Here is a 16,930-nt window from a genome sequence, read left to right on the forward strand (position 1 = left end):
AGGGAAGCAGGGACACTTCATCATCTCTACTGAGAGATCAGCTCCATTTGGCTTTGTCCCACCCATCTCTTCCACCAGGCTCCAGCCAACAGAAACAGTGAGGGATAGGAAGACAGTCTCATTCCATCAGCTCTTCTTCTCCATGAGGTGTTTTCATTCCAGCAGATTATTATAAGAACTACAATATAACTTTAAGAAATTGTGCCAAGATTTGCTGACTTTCCTCTTCTCTTCCCATATCTTTTTCCTTTTGTGCCTTTGTTTTAAACTGTAAACTACATTTTATCGTATTTTGGCATTTAAAGGGTCATTTTAGGTGGAGAGCAAGGTAATTATATAATTGTCAAACCGGATGATGCAAACACTGCATTATTAGAAGCAGGGTTTCTTTAGGTGGAGAAGGAATTCTGTCACAACTGGCATTTTCACTGAGTGCATATCTTGCATTCAAGCAAGCCCTATTATGTGCTTGGTCATTGGAAGGTAAACATGGGCTTAATTTCCAAGTCTGAACTGCCAGGCTTGTATTTCTGAATAAATATGATGGAAGGTGGGGATAAGTTATCAAGTTAACTGTCTGTAGACCACATTACATTAACTGTTCTAAGACTACTGTCTTCCAACTTGTGCCACTACGTTCTTGTCCTACATTGACCATAGCTAATATGAGCTAGGGGGGTCCAATAAATAGGAAGTCACTTAGCTCAGAATTGATAATGAAGAAGACATTGTATTCATGTACATTGCATTAACCAGGTTTTCTCTGATACCTCTGCCTTGGTCTTTCTGGGTTCTTGACCACCACAGAACTATAGAAGTACTGTGCAGCACTGAATGTGTTGCACAAATTGCCAAGCTAGGTTTCCTAAACATTTTCATGCTATGGCATAATTCACATGTGCTAGGAAGAGGAAATACCAATTGCCACATAATGTATACCAAGAAGGGGACTAAATGTGACTTTCAGTGTGCTTTCCACTCATGAGAGCAGCATCTGCACGTAGGCTAAGATTCAGTATGCTATAGAGAAGAACAGCAGTTGCTCAGTATATCATAGAAACAATTATTGACATAAAGATTTTGTATGTCTATATGCCAGTCAGGCTCAGCAACACTAAAGATGAACACAGAGAAAAAAGATTTTCTCTTTTCAGTGATGAAGTGCTTCTCTTTATTTTCAGTAAAAGTCCCAGCAAGAAGTGTGAGCAAAATGGCAGCTCCAACAAAGATTGACAGACCCTTTCCAGTTAATGATGGTATTGAAACAACAAGTATTTCTTAGAAACAGACTGGTATTTCATGGAAAAATAGATATTTTCCACAAAAATATATTAAGATAAGCTAAAACGTTACACACTTAAGAAGTGCAAGCAGACAGATTAAATTCTGCATTCTGATCCTGAATTTCAGAGTTATTAACAGAGCACTCCTTCCCTTTAGAAAGAAAACACATCCACATTTCTCTATGAAAATACGAAAGCTACTATTTATTAAATGTCCCCCTGGTCACACCTTTTACAGTCACATGACATATATCCCACAATGTTCATTCCCACTTTTTTTTAACTGTTGCAATATTATTATTTTTTAAAAAATGTGTATGTGCAGCTATACCTCTGTAGCAGAACATATCCCTTCCTGTTTGTTTGTTTGTTTGTTTAATTTTATTTTATTTATATCCCGCCTATCTAGCCGGTTAAGACCACGCTAGGAAGCTAACAACATAAAATAGAACAATAAGTATGCGTAAAACAGTATTACATAAAATAGACATAATAAAAGAGGCAAATAGAGGGGGGGAAGGGCATCAGGGATTGACTGGAGGGAAGGCCTGCCGAAACATCCATGTTTTAAGTTGATTTTTGAAGACACATGGCTGGACCCAAAGCCAGGCTCTGTCCCATCCAAGCCTGTCCAGGTGTCAGCCTATTACCCCTTCTCATGGCTTCAGATTGCAGACCTGATCTGTTTTTTCAACCCCTGCCAAGAGAGCCAGTTGGTCCAAGCCCCCCAAAACCTCTGAGCGCTATCTTTGTTGTCAACACATAGTTGGCAACACAGTCTACGTTGCTGCTGCTAACTTCCTCATGTGGCGAGCATGACTAGACATGGGACACCAACACCATTATTAGTACCTTCCCAATGAGGTGGAGCAATTCATCTGATGGTGTTATTATTACTGCTAGAAAGTGTTGCTTGCCTCCTTTTTTTTCAAAAACAAACAACACACCTCCACAGCCACCTTTTGCTAATCCCCAACCAGGCCTGTCCCTATCCCACCCAAACCCTGTCCAGGCATCCCCGTGTCAAGAGGGCCAGCCTGTCTAAGCCCCCCCAAAAAACCTCTGAGAGCTATCTTTATGATATCCAGGCAGTCTCAGCAGCCAAGTTGCAATCCCCAGCTTTCTAGTTCTAAACAAGGATCTTTGTTTGAAGGTTGTCAGCAAGTCTAGTTAGATGTTGGTGGACAGGTAAGTCTCTTAGGCCAGGCTCTGCCCTACCCAAAGACTGTCAGGGCATCCACCATGCCAAAGAAGGCCTGTCTCAGACCCACCCAAAGCCTGTCCAGGTGTCATCCTATCGCCCTGTCGCCTGGCTTCAGACTGCAGAGCTCGTCTGGTTTTCAACCTGTGCCAAGGAGGCCGTTCTGTCTAAGCCCCCCCCCCCAACGTCTGAGGGCTATCTTCATCATATCCGGTCTCAGCAGCCAAGTTGCAAGCAATCCCCAGCTTTCTAGTTCTAAGCAAGCATCTTTGTTGCCCCATTGCCCGGCTTCAGATTGCAGAGCTGATCTGTTTCCGACAGCCCCGCAGCCCCGTGGATTAACCGCTGTTAGTAGCACCGACCCTGTTCATCTGCTGGTGCTGCTGGTGCTGTTGGAAGTTGCAAGCAACCTCAGTTGCCTCCTGGGGGCAAAAACCTTTCCTTTGCAGGCAAATCTGAGGTTGCTGAAGAAGACCAGAGTCTGCTCTGCTGCCTTTTGCCTCAGTGCCCGGATGGGACAAGACACGCCACTTTGCTGCTGCCAACTACCTCAGTGCCCAGTGTGGCCAAAAGAGCCTGTTTTTCTGCTGCCAACTTCCTCAGTGCCGGACAGAGCCAAAAAGCCCTGCTGTGCTGCCAAATACCTCCCTGCCTCCAAGTCCTCCTGAGGGCAAACTCTACTTCACTGGCAAACGTAACGTTCTCCTGAGCTGAAGACAAACTCAATGCCTCATGTATGCCTCTGCCAAAGGGACCCCTCATTCTGCTGGGGCTAAATATAACTCCCTCAATGCCATGGGCTTCTGTGCCGTGTGGTAAACTCTCCTGGGGGGACCCAATTTGTGGATGAATAACTCAGAGGTCCAATATCCAATCTTCACCAAAGTTGGCAGGCATGTTGGGGAAAGTGATTCTGGATTCTATAAGAACCTGGGGGGAGCTTTCCTGGGGGAGTCCTCTTTGTGACTATATAACTCAGGGAGATGTAGAAATGTGTTTGCGGAAGCTTTACTGCAAATTTGGTGTCTCTAGGTCATCGGGGACCAGTGTTATAGCCGTGCAGATGAATTGATGGATCAATTTGTTGATTCATCAAAGAATATTCGTATATTCCTGTTCGTTGATCCTTTAACCTTGATGAATAATGGATCAAAACAAATCGCCATTTTTTATTTGTCCCCATCTCTAGTAATGACTATGCATCTGAATACAAAACCCAAATCCAAAACCCATGAGCAATAACTGGGAAACATTTCACAAGTGTGACTGTAGCCTAAGGCAGAGACTATGGCTGCCCCCTCACCTCTTAGAAACAAAAGTAAGATATCTGTCCTGTCCAAGAGAAGGTGAAGCAAGAAATGCAAAAAAGAGGGGAATGACATCAGTTATCTTAGGAAGACTGAAAGATTAGCACAACTCAAAGCAGGGAAAGAACAGTTTAAGGAACCCAAGAAAATCCGTCCGTCCGTCCGTCCGTCCGTCCGTCCGTCCTTCCGTCCTTCCGTCCTTCCGTCCTTCCGTCCTTCCTTCCTTCCTTCCTTCCTTCCTTCCTTCCTTCCTTCCTTCCTTCCTTCCTTCCTCCTTTTTCCTCTCATCTCTCCATGGAAATATATGGACCTTCTTCAGTAGTAACAACTCCCCCAATTATTCTCCCTGTTCTTCGCCTGCTGAATTTCTTTCTTTTGCAGGATGCAGATGATTGCATAGCACAGCATGTTCTGCATCCCTTAACCTGTCCTGCCAGTTGTGTGTAGAAGATGTTATTCCTTGTCAGTCTTGAAGGAAATGTCACTTACCACTTTAGTTAAGCTTGTGGAATACAGGAGGGTGCCATCTTGTCCATTCCAGAGCTCGGAGAAGGTGCATTCCGTACTATAAATTCCAAAATGCTACTCCATCATCTCCCACTGTTAAGTAAAGAATTCCGGGAGTTGTGGTCCAAAAGGTAAGGTTTCCATGTTGTCCATTCCATAGCTGAGAGAGTTCCTTTGCCCCAAAGAGCAAAATATCTCAGGCTGGCCATCAGTGTTTGAAAGAAGCTTGCTATACATAAAGTAAAATGCCTTGATGTGAATATTTTGTGGCTTGCAAGGCACAACTTGCCTTAGGAAAGGTAGATAAGACCTTGACAACTGAGACCTCCCAAAGGCATTTCGCCTGAGGGAAGTACAGTACCTCCAGGAGAACTGGGTAGTTGATGCAGTACATACTGAAACTACCGCACAGCATATCATCCCTTCGGTTCTGAGAACTGCTATCGGTGTGCTATTTCTCTAGTGCTAGGCTACCCATCAAAGGCAAATTCTCACAGGACAAGATCAGCTGCTGGCTACTTGTCCACAAATGGAACACAATGTGCATTCTAGCTACCTATGTAACAAAACAGTCATCTGTTGCTTGCTGTATACTGTAATTGAAAAAAAAGAATATATTTTATATTCAACAGGTCCTAAATTTTGCACTGTGAGTGTTGGTTCTCTGAAAACATTGGGCATGAAAATGTGTGTTTCACACCAAAGGGAGAGGATGAGCCAATCAGGAGAAAAATGTATTTGCCAAGAAGTTGATGTTGCTAAAATCTTTACCATTGTGTTACCAGGTAACCTGGCAACAACTGGCCATGTTAGCTGGAATGTTTGGGAAAAAATGTATTTGATGGAATCAACCCAAAGTTACAAGACTGAGTATGCAATCCAGCCTCCATCAAGTGAGCCCCTGTCTACACATGCTCCTTTATCCCTGTTTTATGTGTGAAAGCTGTTTGAGGTCTATTAAGCTGATAAAAGCTAACATTTCACAAGCATCTATCAGGATCTGTTAGAGATCCCAGCAGTGGTCAAGCCAGAGTCAAAAAGTCTCAAGAGGGCAGATTTATGTACCTCCTATATAAATTACAATTTGGGGCCTCAGATTATGCAGGACCTCTAAATACAGTTCAGGGGGCAGTGTACTGTTAAGGGTCTTCTGGAGCAGCCTCGAGATGTCCTAATCCATCACTAACATGAGAAAGGAATATCAATTTGGACCAAGACAAAAGCCACAGACTTGGCTGGGGATACTGGCCTGGAAACAGGAGCAGCCCTGCTGGATCAGACCAAAGGCCTGTCTCACCCAAGCACTCTCTTTGCCACGCGGATGCAAAGATCGCCCTAAATGACATGCCATACCTCAAAGTGAGCCAGTGTAGCACGACTGAGCTTAATCCAGGCAAATATAATTTGGCCGTCTAGTCATACTGTAAATTGTCAGCATATTTGGTAGACACAAAATCCAGAGTTGAATTAGCAATGCTGTATGAATTAGAGGGAGAAACAAGGAAGGCGTTGTTGGAATTGACTTGCTGAAGAACCTAGTGGAATGGGCAATAGGGATCCAAGCACAACCAAAAGCTCTGTTAGCTATTATAAGAGCTGCTGAGCCATTTGGAAAAACATACAGGACTAGAATCCTGATTTAGAAAATAAAAGGCCTCCTGTCTTTTGGACTTCCTTTCTTTGAGATTGAATCCTCTTACTTCTAATGAAGTGTGCAAATACCACTTCATTAGCTGGTTTTGAAGACCCTTTTAGACATCACCTGAGCATTGGGTGAAAGCGTGTGGATTCAAACAGAGATTCAACAGTCACCAGCTCAACAACATGAAGCAATTGTGTCAGGTACCAAACTGGAAAGAGAGTGCCATTTCCCTAACTCTAATCATTAGTCCTGTATGCCAGTCTAGATGTTAAAGGGAATGTACATTTTCTCTAATTAATCCATTTCCCTCCCACACAAGGATTTCCTCAGATATACCTTCCTCAGCTATCAGACATGCAAACTTGGACCCCTGTTTAACTGTCAATGACCACTAACAAAACATAGCATGCTAAAGACAAGATACACAGGTAAAAAAAAAAAATCACATGCTATGACAAACTGATGTCTTTCACCACTTGGGGGAGCACCTCTGCAACAAAACAAAGCATAATAAAAATATCATCCACTTTGACCATGACGGCCATTTAAAAACAAAAATCCAGTCCAGAACTGGAAAAGAGGCCACATTCATGAACAGTAGCAAATCATGTGGGGACGTGGTGGCGCTGCAGGCTAAACCACAGAAGCCTGTGCTGCAGGGTCAGAAGACCAGCAGTCGTAAGACTGAATCCACGCGACGGAGTGAGCTCCCGTCGCTTTGCCCCAGCTCCTCGCCAACCTAGCAGTTGAAAAGCATGCAAATGCAAGTAGATAAATAGGTACCACCTCGGTGGGAAGGTAAAGGCGTTCCTAGTCACACTGGCCATGTGACCACGGAAACTGTCTATGGACAAGCGCTGGCTCTACGGCTTGAAAACGGGATGAGCACTGCCCCCTAGAGTCTGACACGACTGACTAAAAAAAGTCAAGGGAAACCTTTACCTTAGCAAATCATGTACCAGCACAAGCAGCAACAAACTTTGCCTAGGGCCCGCTCTGCAAAACAGGCAAACGTGGTTACCTCAGGGTGCATTTCCCCATCCCTCTACCATCCCAGAGAGTTGCTACTGCCTATTGCAATTCTCCAGAACTGGCTGTCTTCTAACTGCGAGGCGGAAGACTTCTAAGAGCCAATGTTTGTTGACAGGCTCCCTGGGGAAACTGCCTGTGCCATGTCAGGGAAATCACCTTTGCCATAACACAACTATTTACCCATCTGGCTTACAAGCATACTGAGCTCTGAGAAGTCCTCAGAGTCCAGTAGTTAGAAAACAGCCTCCTCTGTGGGAAGCAGTACATTCTGTGCCATTCTCTGTAGAGGCCTGCCACTGTTGCCTCAGTATTGGCAAAGAAGGAGGAAGAAGAAAGAAGCAATGCAGGGAGAGAAGAAATGGGGCAGGTGGTGGTACTAGAAAGCAGATGAGGAAGAGGAAGGGAAGGAGCTATTATTGTTAGAAGTAGCAAAGGTAACAAATTGGAGGCAGCCGTGTAATGAAAACTGTTTCTGCCTCAAGTGTTGGGCAGCTTGGGTTATCACTGGCTCTCACCAATGGAGTTTCTCTTCTCCCATATCTCCATGCTTGAACGGATGAAATCCAAACCTTTCCATTACAGTTTACAATAAAATATTTCATCCAAAACCATCAAACAATGGCTTACCCAAAACTTTCAATCCCCTTCCCTTGTATGAGCATAAGAGTGGAAGAGAAGACATGAGAAAGTAAAGTGGCAACAAATGTTCACGCTAGTAATGAGAAGCCATTTGAACATATTTTCCCTGTTTTCTCTAGATGTGGATCCATTTAAGAAACTCCAGCCAGCACAGCTGGTGGTGAAGGCTTCTGAGAGATGAGTTACCCAAGATTGGGAACTACTGGTCTAAGGCAAGGGTAGTGATATTGTGTGCTACCTTTTTGATATTTTGGACTACAGCTCCCAAAAACTTTACCATTGTGTTACCAGGTAACCTGGCAACAACTGGCCATGTTAGCTGGAATGTTTGGGAATTTATGTTAAAAATCTCTGGAGGGTTGAAGATTCTCAATCCCTGGTTGAAGGCCAGCACTGCAAATTGCCATATATTCCTAATATAAGGTAGGATCTCTCACAAATTTACCCTCTGCACATTAAACAATATGACACAGCCCATCATGTACAGCAAGCCAAAAAGGGGAATATGTATGGTACACCATGCCAGAAGACACACACACACACACACACACAGAGAGAGAGAGAGAGAGAGAGAGAGAGAGAGGAAAGCTACATGTTAAAGGGGAAGAGGTGAAAGCATTCAAGATCACATTCTTGTGAACTCCCAGTTTTCAGAATGATCTCAATAGTCATGAGGGAATCATTTTATCTTCTAAGTTGCTTTCATACAGTAAATGTTTCTTAAAATAGTTGGTGCTTTATGCAATTGCCATTATTTTCCTTCCTGCTTCATTGCCAGATTGTCTTTTATTTTAGTTTGCTTTATTTTTGACAGATTAACTAGGTGTAGAGTATTTTGTGAATTGGAAACCTTCAGATCATTTTTTGTTTTTGTTTTTATTTTGCATCCACACTCAAATCTGCCATGGGCATGATCTGAATTATTTCCAGAGTCTGCAGTACAAAAAGGTGGCTAATAAAATACTTGGTTATGAAGCTGGAATGGTGAGTCCAATAAACTGGATCCAATTCATTTTCGGAACAGTTCTAAAGATTTATAGATCTACTTTTTCTACACTACCATTCCCTTCTCCTTGAAAAAAATGTCTTCCGCAATAATTTTCTTTAGGCCATGCTGCCTTAACTGTTACTGCATTTTTAAAAGATTCAGAATGAATTCCAATTATATACCTGGTGAATAAATGAATGAAGGGGGTGGCAGAGGAAATTACTGTTCTCTTTTTACAAATGCCTTTCAACATGTAAATCAAATTTGTGTATTCATGATATACAAGACAAATATGTTTTTGTATTTATGCATGTTACCTTCATCTCTTCTGAGGTGAGGAAGGGAAAACATGTTTTGTTACTTTCTGAAAGGTCAAAACTAATTTTATGCAGCAAACCATGAGGAAGAACATCAAAGTGCTTTTTCTTCAAATAAGAAGATGTACCAATTATTAACCAAATGGAAACTGCAGCACATTAGAAAAGCAGGAGGGCAAAGCAGAAAAAGGTGATTTAAAATATCTTTTTAGCTCCTGAAAATCCAGCTGAGCTCCTCCTGGTACCCAGCCAATTCCCAGAAAAGGAGAAGGGGAAAAATGAGGGGACACCTATATAGATTTTCAATGGAGCCAGGTTCTACAGATGATTGAGGCCATCCTGCTTAATACTGTAGAGCGTGGGTTCTCTCCACATTGACTTGAACATAAAAAGATACTGGAAGAGAGTATAAACTCAAGGTTTACCTGACGTTGATCCAATTGATCCAGGTTATTTCCAGGTCAGCTAGAGAGGACAAGACTGCCACTGGTCTCTTGGTCATTACACAAGGAGCTTGAAAACACTCCCATGATGGGATTTCATCAGAAATACAGGCCTTAGCAATCAGAGAATTATACAGTAGATGTTTGTCTTTCAGTTACCTTCCCACCGAGGTGGTCCCTATTTATCTACTTGCATTTGCATGCTTTCGAACCGCTAGGTTGTCTCAGCTCCCGCCAACCTAGCGGTTCGAAAGCATGCAAATGCAAGTAGATCTATAGGGACCACCTTGGTGGGAAGGTAACACTGGCCATGTGACCACAGAAGATTGTCTTCGGACAAACGCTGGCTCTATGGCTTGGAAACGGGGATGAACACCGCCCCCCAGAGTCGAACACGACTGGACAAAAATTGTCAAGGGGAACCTTTACCTTTACCTCTTTACCTAAACATGCTAAAGCATGCTAAACAGAAGATCAGCAAAAACATACACTATGAAGAACGGACATCTTTCACCACTTGAAGGTTAACCATTCCAGTAACTTGCTACAGGCACTGGTAAGTTTGACTCAACAGCAGGGAGTCTTTCACCCTCCTGATGTTTTAGATGTGTACTTTCAGAAGCCCCAGCCAGTATGGGGAACAGTAAAAGATGACAAGAGTTCCCATACATACCATATGGAGGAACCAAAGTCCCCCACTTCTTGAATCCATGAAATGAGGAGACCCAGGGTCCAAGAAGGCTAATGTATTGGGGAAAGAGATCAGAAGCTTCTAGAGAGGAGTTATGCCATTTCTAAATCTTGTCCTTGAAAAAAAAATCATAAGGGAAGACAATGACATCTCTATTTCCCCCAGCCTGATGCCTTCAAGATGTTTTATATTACAACTCCTAGAATTCCTGACCCTTGTCCATGCTGACTAGGACTGATGGGAAGTGAGGTGAAAAAAAACATTTAGACAACATCAGTTTAGGAAGGCTGTCCTTTCCTGATACCTGTGATGACTTGGTCTTGATGAAACATGGCTAAAGTCAATTCAAGTCCCATTGAACACAGTGAGATCTGCTCCCAGTCAATGTGCTTAGCTCTGACTTAGCTTCTAGGAAGATTTTGAAGGTCAATGAACTACCAATGTGTGCACGAAGGCACACAACCCTCCAAAGATAAATACAGTACAATCTATTTCATAGCCTTGAACTATAGCATCAGAAGAGCCTGATAGTGAACTGGCAGTGAAACAATGATTCTTTTAGCATTAGATTCCTAAAGGATACCAGGATTTAATATCTTTAGGATAAAATATGTATTTCATGAAGAGCATTACCTACCTGGACAATACAACAAGTCCTTGATTTGTTTCCTCCCAGATTCTATATTTCTATGGAACCCTAGCTTAATGTTTGCTCCAGAGCCAGCCCCTGCACTTTATTGCTCCTGAATTGCTGCTAGACACTGTGAAGAAAACCAGTTTTGGAGACCAGACTAAACTAGTGCACGTGCACACATAAAGATGTACACATGTGCGCACACCTTTTTGCTCTAATAGTAAAAGATAAAAAGTTCAATTGACTTGATGCCACATCATTGTTATTGTTGTTGTTGTTGCTGCTGCTTTCTCTGCTGGTGGAAATACAGCTGCATGCTTAGGTGAAAAGAATATTGACCCTGAAAATTGAAACATTAAACAGAGTCCTCTCTACCCTCAACAGTCTTCACAATGCATAGCCACTGAAGTTAATTCTGTTGTTTTACTACCATTTCGCTAAAAAAAATATTATGGCCAGAATCCCATTGTTGTTCACATAAGGTTTGTGTAACTTGCCACAGCTAATTTCCAGCTCATTTATGAGATGCCAGAGAACATCTTGATCATGTGCCTGGTTATGCACCTGAAAGTGCAACTAAAATGTGCTCTGGCATTTTCTCAATTAGCTAATGTATCTTATGCAAACCTTATGTGAAATCTATAGGATTCTGAACAATGCACCTTCTTACAGGTGTGACAACTCTAACCAAGTGACCCTGTGCACCTTTTACTCAGAGTATTGTCAAGGTGCTATCTGTGGATTGGCAGCTTCAAGACTCCTTGCTTTCATATCATTTCTTAAACTGGGCAGCCACTCTAATGGAGGACTGTAGTCTATAAAGAAAGCCTTGTGGCCATCCTGTTCACACATCAGCTTTTTCTGCCACACATTAGCTTTGTGCACATGAAACAACAGTGCTCACTTAATAACTATGGATAATTGAAGTCTCATTGATTTCAGTTGGATCAAGTCTGGAGTAAGTCTATTCTGCACAAGCCTTGTGTGTGATCTGTGTTCTACAATTCTTCTTTGTTCTATTTTTCAAGGTACACATAGTGCATAGAGATCCTACATATGTGCTGCTTAACCTTGCTGCACAAGGTCAGGAAGGGGAAAACCACACCATAAATCAGAAGGAGGAACCACATGGCCCTCCCAATGTTATTGGACTGCGACTCCCATCAGCTTTAGCCAGCATCACCAGTAGTGAGGGATGATGGAAGCTGCAGTCCAGCAACATCTGGAGAGCCACCTGTTCAGCACCCATGACATGAGCAGCTGTTCTCACTTGAAAAACACTCTAGAGACAGAGAGTGTTTCTGTTTTGTGTCTTCTTGCTGCTATAAAGAGGCAAGCTCCCATCCACAACATTTCCACTGTGCTCTTTGTGAGAACAAACAAAATAAATCACCTCATACATCTTGGTTAAAATGTCATTAGAACCTTTGTGATTATCATTATTAAATTTGCTGTTTCCATGACACAATATTCATTCCTTCACGTTCAGAAACCAATTAAAGCAGCAGCACAGAGCTCTTCAGAAGCGAGGCCGGCTGGTGAAAGCTGGTACAGACAGGTGTATTTCCAAATGCTGTCAATCCTACCACAGTGAAAGGGTGGTGTTTACAACAGTGTATTCTTAACCTCAGCTAATTCATTGAAGAGAAATGTCACCTTGCTAGCGTTCTCACAGTTTCTTCTGCAGATTAGAGCCATTCTTTTGCAGTTTTACCACCACTGTTGCATTTTCATTCATTCTTGACTGCCAATAATGCAGCTCATTTGCTCATTTCAGTCTTTTGTGCCCATGACTGGTGAGGCTCAGTTGAAGGAGATGTGGAAAGAGCTGTGCATCTATGGCACATGCAGGCAATGTACAGCCCTCCACGTGTGGGCAACACGTGGACTGAGCAGTGGGGAACATCCTGCTCTTAAATTAAGGGGATGCCCTCCCAACTCTGTCATTTGTGTCTCCATACTGTATGTTGTTGAACTGCAGTTCCTAATGGTGATGGATGCTGGGAGTTGCAGTCCAACCACATCTGGAGAGCCCCATGTCCCTCCCATCTCCCAATCTATGGCAGATTGCAGGCTCATAGACACTGGGGATATGAATATGAATATAGGCACCACAAGTGCCTGGGAAAATGAGACCTCCCCCCTGAACCCTGGGACGTGGTGTCGCTGTGGGCTAAACCGCAGAAGCCTGTGCTGTAGAGTCAGAAGACCAGCAGTTGTAAGAACGAATCCACGCGACGGAGTGAGTGCCCATTGCTTTGTCCCAGCTCCCGCCAACCTAGCAGTTCGAAAGCATGCAAATACGCATAGATAAATAGGGACCACCTCGGTGGGAAGGTAACAGCGTTCCATGTCTAAGTCGCACTGGCCATGTGACCACGGAAGATTGTCTTCAGACAAAACGCTGGCTCTATGGCTTGGAAACGGGGATGAGCACCGTCCCCTAGAGTCGAACACGACTGGACAAAAATTGTCAAGGGGAACCTTTACCTTTACCTTTACCCTGAACCAGCAGGTCCACTTATCACTTGCAACATGGTGTGCACAGCCAGCAGAATTCTTGTTGCCCCAATCTGGGAAGCAGCCCCGCCTCCCTGTGCAGTCAACAACTCCAGCAAGGAGGCAGGATGATGAGTCTCCCTGCTTAGCTGTTGAGCGGTCGGCTGTGCAGGGATGTGAAGAAGTGCCGGCCAGGTTGCGTCCCAGATCAGCGCAAAGAGAATGGTGCCAGCTGTGGGGTGATCACCCCTACTACCAGTCTTCCCCACTATGGTAAAGATATATTGTATTTCTATTTACCTAATGTGGTGCAGTGACAGATTAGGACTCAGGAGACCTCGATTTGAATCCCTGCTAGGTCATGGAAACTCACAGAGGATGTGGCACTGGTACAACTTATCCTAAATATTTTACTTACCTTGTTAGGCATGCTATAAGTCGATTTCAACTCGACATGCATTTAAGTTTGGAGAAAGATTTCCAAATGTGCATCTATACAAATAAAATTTGATATGCAAATTGTATGCAAATCTATTGCTCTGTGCTGTTTATGATCTTTGCAGAAGATTATATAGCTATGTTATTATCTTGCAGTGAAAATAGCAAAGAGTTTTGAGGCACCTCAATGACAGACATATTTTTCTTTTGTGTTAGGTTTTTGTGGTTTGTAACCCAGTTCATCAAATACATGTAATCTTAGCAGAGAGTCAAACTAGACGGCAAAGATAGCAGTATAAGCTGAAAGCAGATTAGCTCTCCAGCAATGCAGTTTCCACAGTGCATTATGCACTAGGAATCAGATTTGCTAGGGAAGCCCACATTTATTTTCTGATGACCAATTGCAAAAGCAAGCTAATTTGCAGACAATGCTAGCTGAGAAAAGCACCTTCTATGACAAAGAGATGTATTTTAGCCTTTAAGGAATTCCTGCTACTAAAAATGTGCTATCTGAGTCATCTAATTTTACCCTGAGTAGGCTTATGTTTACAAATTATTCTCAAAACTAATTCCACCCACTCAAGTATATGAATCTCTGCTTACCCATCTAACATTCCACAGAGATCTATAAGTGAGCATTCTAGCGAGCTTTCTAACTGGCTGCAAATCTAGATGGATCAAAAACTGGTGTGGGTGCTCTCAAACAGAAGTCAGTAAAAGTCAAGAAGGCTAGAAACAGATCCACCATTCAGCCAGTAGGTCAAGATGTAAAGCAGCAATTAGAAAGAGGGAGGAATAGCTTAAGCAATGTCACATGGAATATGAGTTGATAGGACGAGGGAACAAAGTAGGGCTTTAGGGGCCCCAGTGGATGAGAGCTAGACCTTAAGGTCAAGCAGCTGAGGTCAGGAATAGATGGCACAACTGGAAAGAGATAGAATGTTCTTTCTCTAAAGGAAAAAAAATGCAGGTCCTCACTTCAAAGGAGAGCCAATATGGTAACATAGTTAGAGGGTTGCACGGAGAATTAGAAGAAGCCTCCATTGCGCTGGGAAATTCACTGGGTGTCCTTGAGTCTTCACTTTCTCTCTCAACCTTACAGGGTTGCTACAAGGATAAAGTGAGGGGGTGAAAAGCCATAAACATCACCTTGAATTTATCAGTGGATAGCTCAATGAATTAGGTATCTGAGTGCAGAGCCAGATGTTGGGATTAGAATTTCCCACATTATTATTTTTGGATAATGACCAGTACACTAATTTTGTACTCTGTCGTGTCTAATTTTGCAATCTGTTTGTGCAGTTTTTGGACATTCACAGATGTGTGCTTATTTTAAAAAAAGCATATGTGAAAAACATATACAAAAAATTAAAGTCCAAAGTACACATTTATTTAAAGCCAATTTAATGATCTATAAATTAATAACAATAACAATAACAATAATAATAATAATAACAATAATGATGACAATAACAATAACAATAATACAAACACCTGTGAAGAATTGTTGTTGTTGTTGTTGCTGTTGTTGTTGTTATTATTATTATTATTATTATTATTAGTAGTAGTAGTAGTAGTAGTAGTAGTAGTAGTAGTAGTAGCAGCAGCAGCAGCAGCAGTAGTAGTAGTATTCAGAAACACTAGGCACAGTCAAAATTATAAAAACAATCACTGGTATTATATAACATATACAAGTTTTAACCAAAAACCTAAGTATCTGTTAAATATCGGTGCAATATGTATGCTGTTCCCCGTACTGTTGTGATTTTTTTGTAGCACTGATTGTGTGATTTCTGAGATCTGCAACTGCTTATAGCGCTGTGTGAAATTTCTTGATATTGTTCCCAAAGCCCCGATTACTAGGGGGACCACTGAAGTGTGTTTCACAGGCAAGCTGTTTCTATCGCTAGGTCTCTGTACGTTAGTTTTTCCAATTCTTCATTTTCAGTTCTGGCATCCCCTGGAATTGCAGTGTTAATGACCCAGATATTTCTTCCATTACTACTATGTCTGCTGTCTTACGTTCAAGGTGTCTATCATTCTGGATCAGAAAATCCCATAAGATCTTGAATTCCTCATTTTCTGACACCTTTTCTATCTGATGTTCCCACGGAGGCTAGCAAGTTATATTTTTTGCATAATGGGAAGTGCACTAACTTTGCCACTCTATCATGTCTAACTTTATCATCTGTGCAGTCTTTAGACATTCACAGATGAGGTGTGACACGGTTTCATTTTTTTCTTGGCAGAGTCAACATTTGCTGTTAGCATTAATTCCTTGGATCTTAGCTTTCATCCTGTTGCTTTGGAGTGCTTGTTCTTGTGCAGCAAAAATCAAGCCTTCACTTTCTGTCTTAGAAACATAGAAACCTTTTTGCATGCCCCAAAAGTTGGGGAGCGCTGGAACACGCACATGCACAAAGGGGCTGTGCGGGGGTGAGTGCATGCGGGGGTGGGGTGGGAGGTCTGTCTCCACGGCCTGGTCCAGCTCGGGCCATGGACCAGCACTGGGCCGTGGACCAGTGGTTGGGGCCTCTGCACTACACTACACTGGGCATCATCATCGTTGTTAGTGGGTAACTAATAATAAATAGGTATACCTATACTTATTTTATTTCCCCACACTCTTTGCCAGTTTTTCTTCTATTAAGAAGGGAATACAAGGTATTCCTATTTTGCAGGACTGAAGATGGGCCCCTATCTGTCCAACAAGGACAAAAGTAATCGGTTGTTGTGGGTTTTTCGGGCTCTTTGGCCGTGTTCTGAAGGTTGTTCTTCCTAACGTTTCGCCAGTCTCTGTGGCCGGCATCTTCAGAGGACAGCACTCTGTGCTCTGAACAAAAGTAATCATTCCTGTGGCAAGATTTCTGATGAAGCCTATTTTGGTAAACAAAGGATTACAAGTTTTTAATGAGGTCATTAAGGCTTTGCAGACTCCAAAAGTGCTAATCCATCAAGTAAAAAGAATTATATTAATCAGTGGCTTAGTACCTTAATGTTCTGATAAGCTCTGCATTTGTTATTTAGGCGTGACACTTGTGATCTTCCTGTAGATGTGTTTGTTTAGATGCTTGTTAAAAATAAATTTGCCCCTCTAAGCCCTACTTCAGAAAGACTCTACATGTATTTTACTATAACACAAACTTTAAAAGACTAATTTCCATTCCCTTTCTATTTCTTTTCTTTTTGGAGTTTCTCCCCAGAAACACACAGGATATGGATGGCATCCCTTTATTCCAGTTAATCTGCAATACCTAGTGTTATTTTAGAGATGTAGTTGTAGGTGAGCACTTTTATGGATGCACGGCT

Source organism: Pogona vitticeps, chromosome 6 (assembly GCF_051106095.1).
Source record: "Pogona vitticeps strain Pit_001003342236 chromosome 6, PviZW2.1, whole genome shotgun sequence".
Classification (NCBI taxonomy): domain Eukaryota; kingdom Metazoa; phylum Chordata; class Lepidosauria; order Squamata; family Agamidae; genus Pogona; species Pogona vitticeps.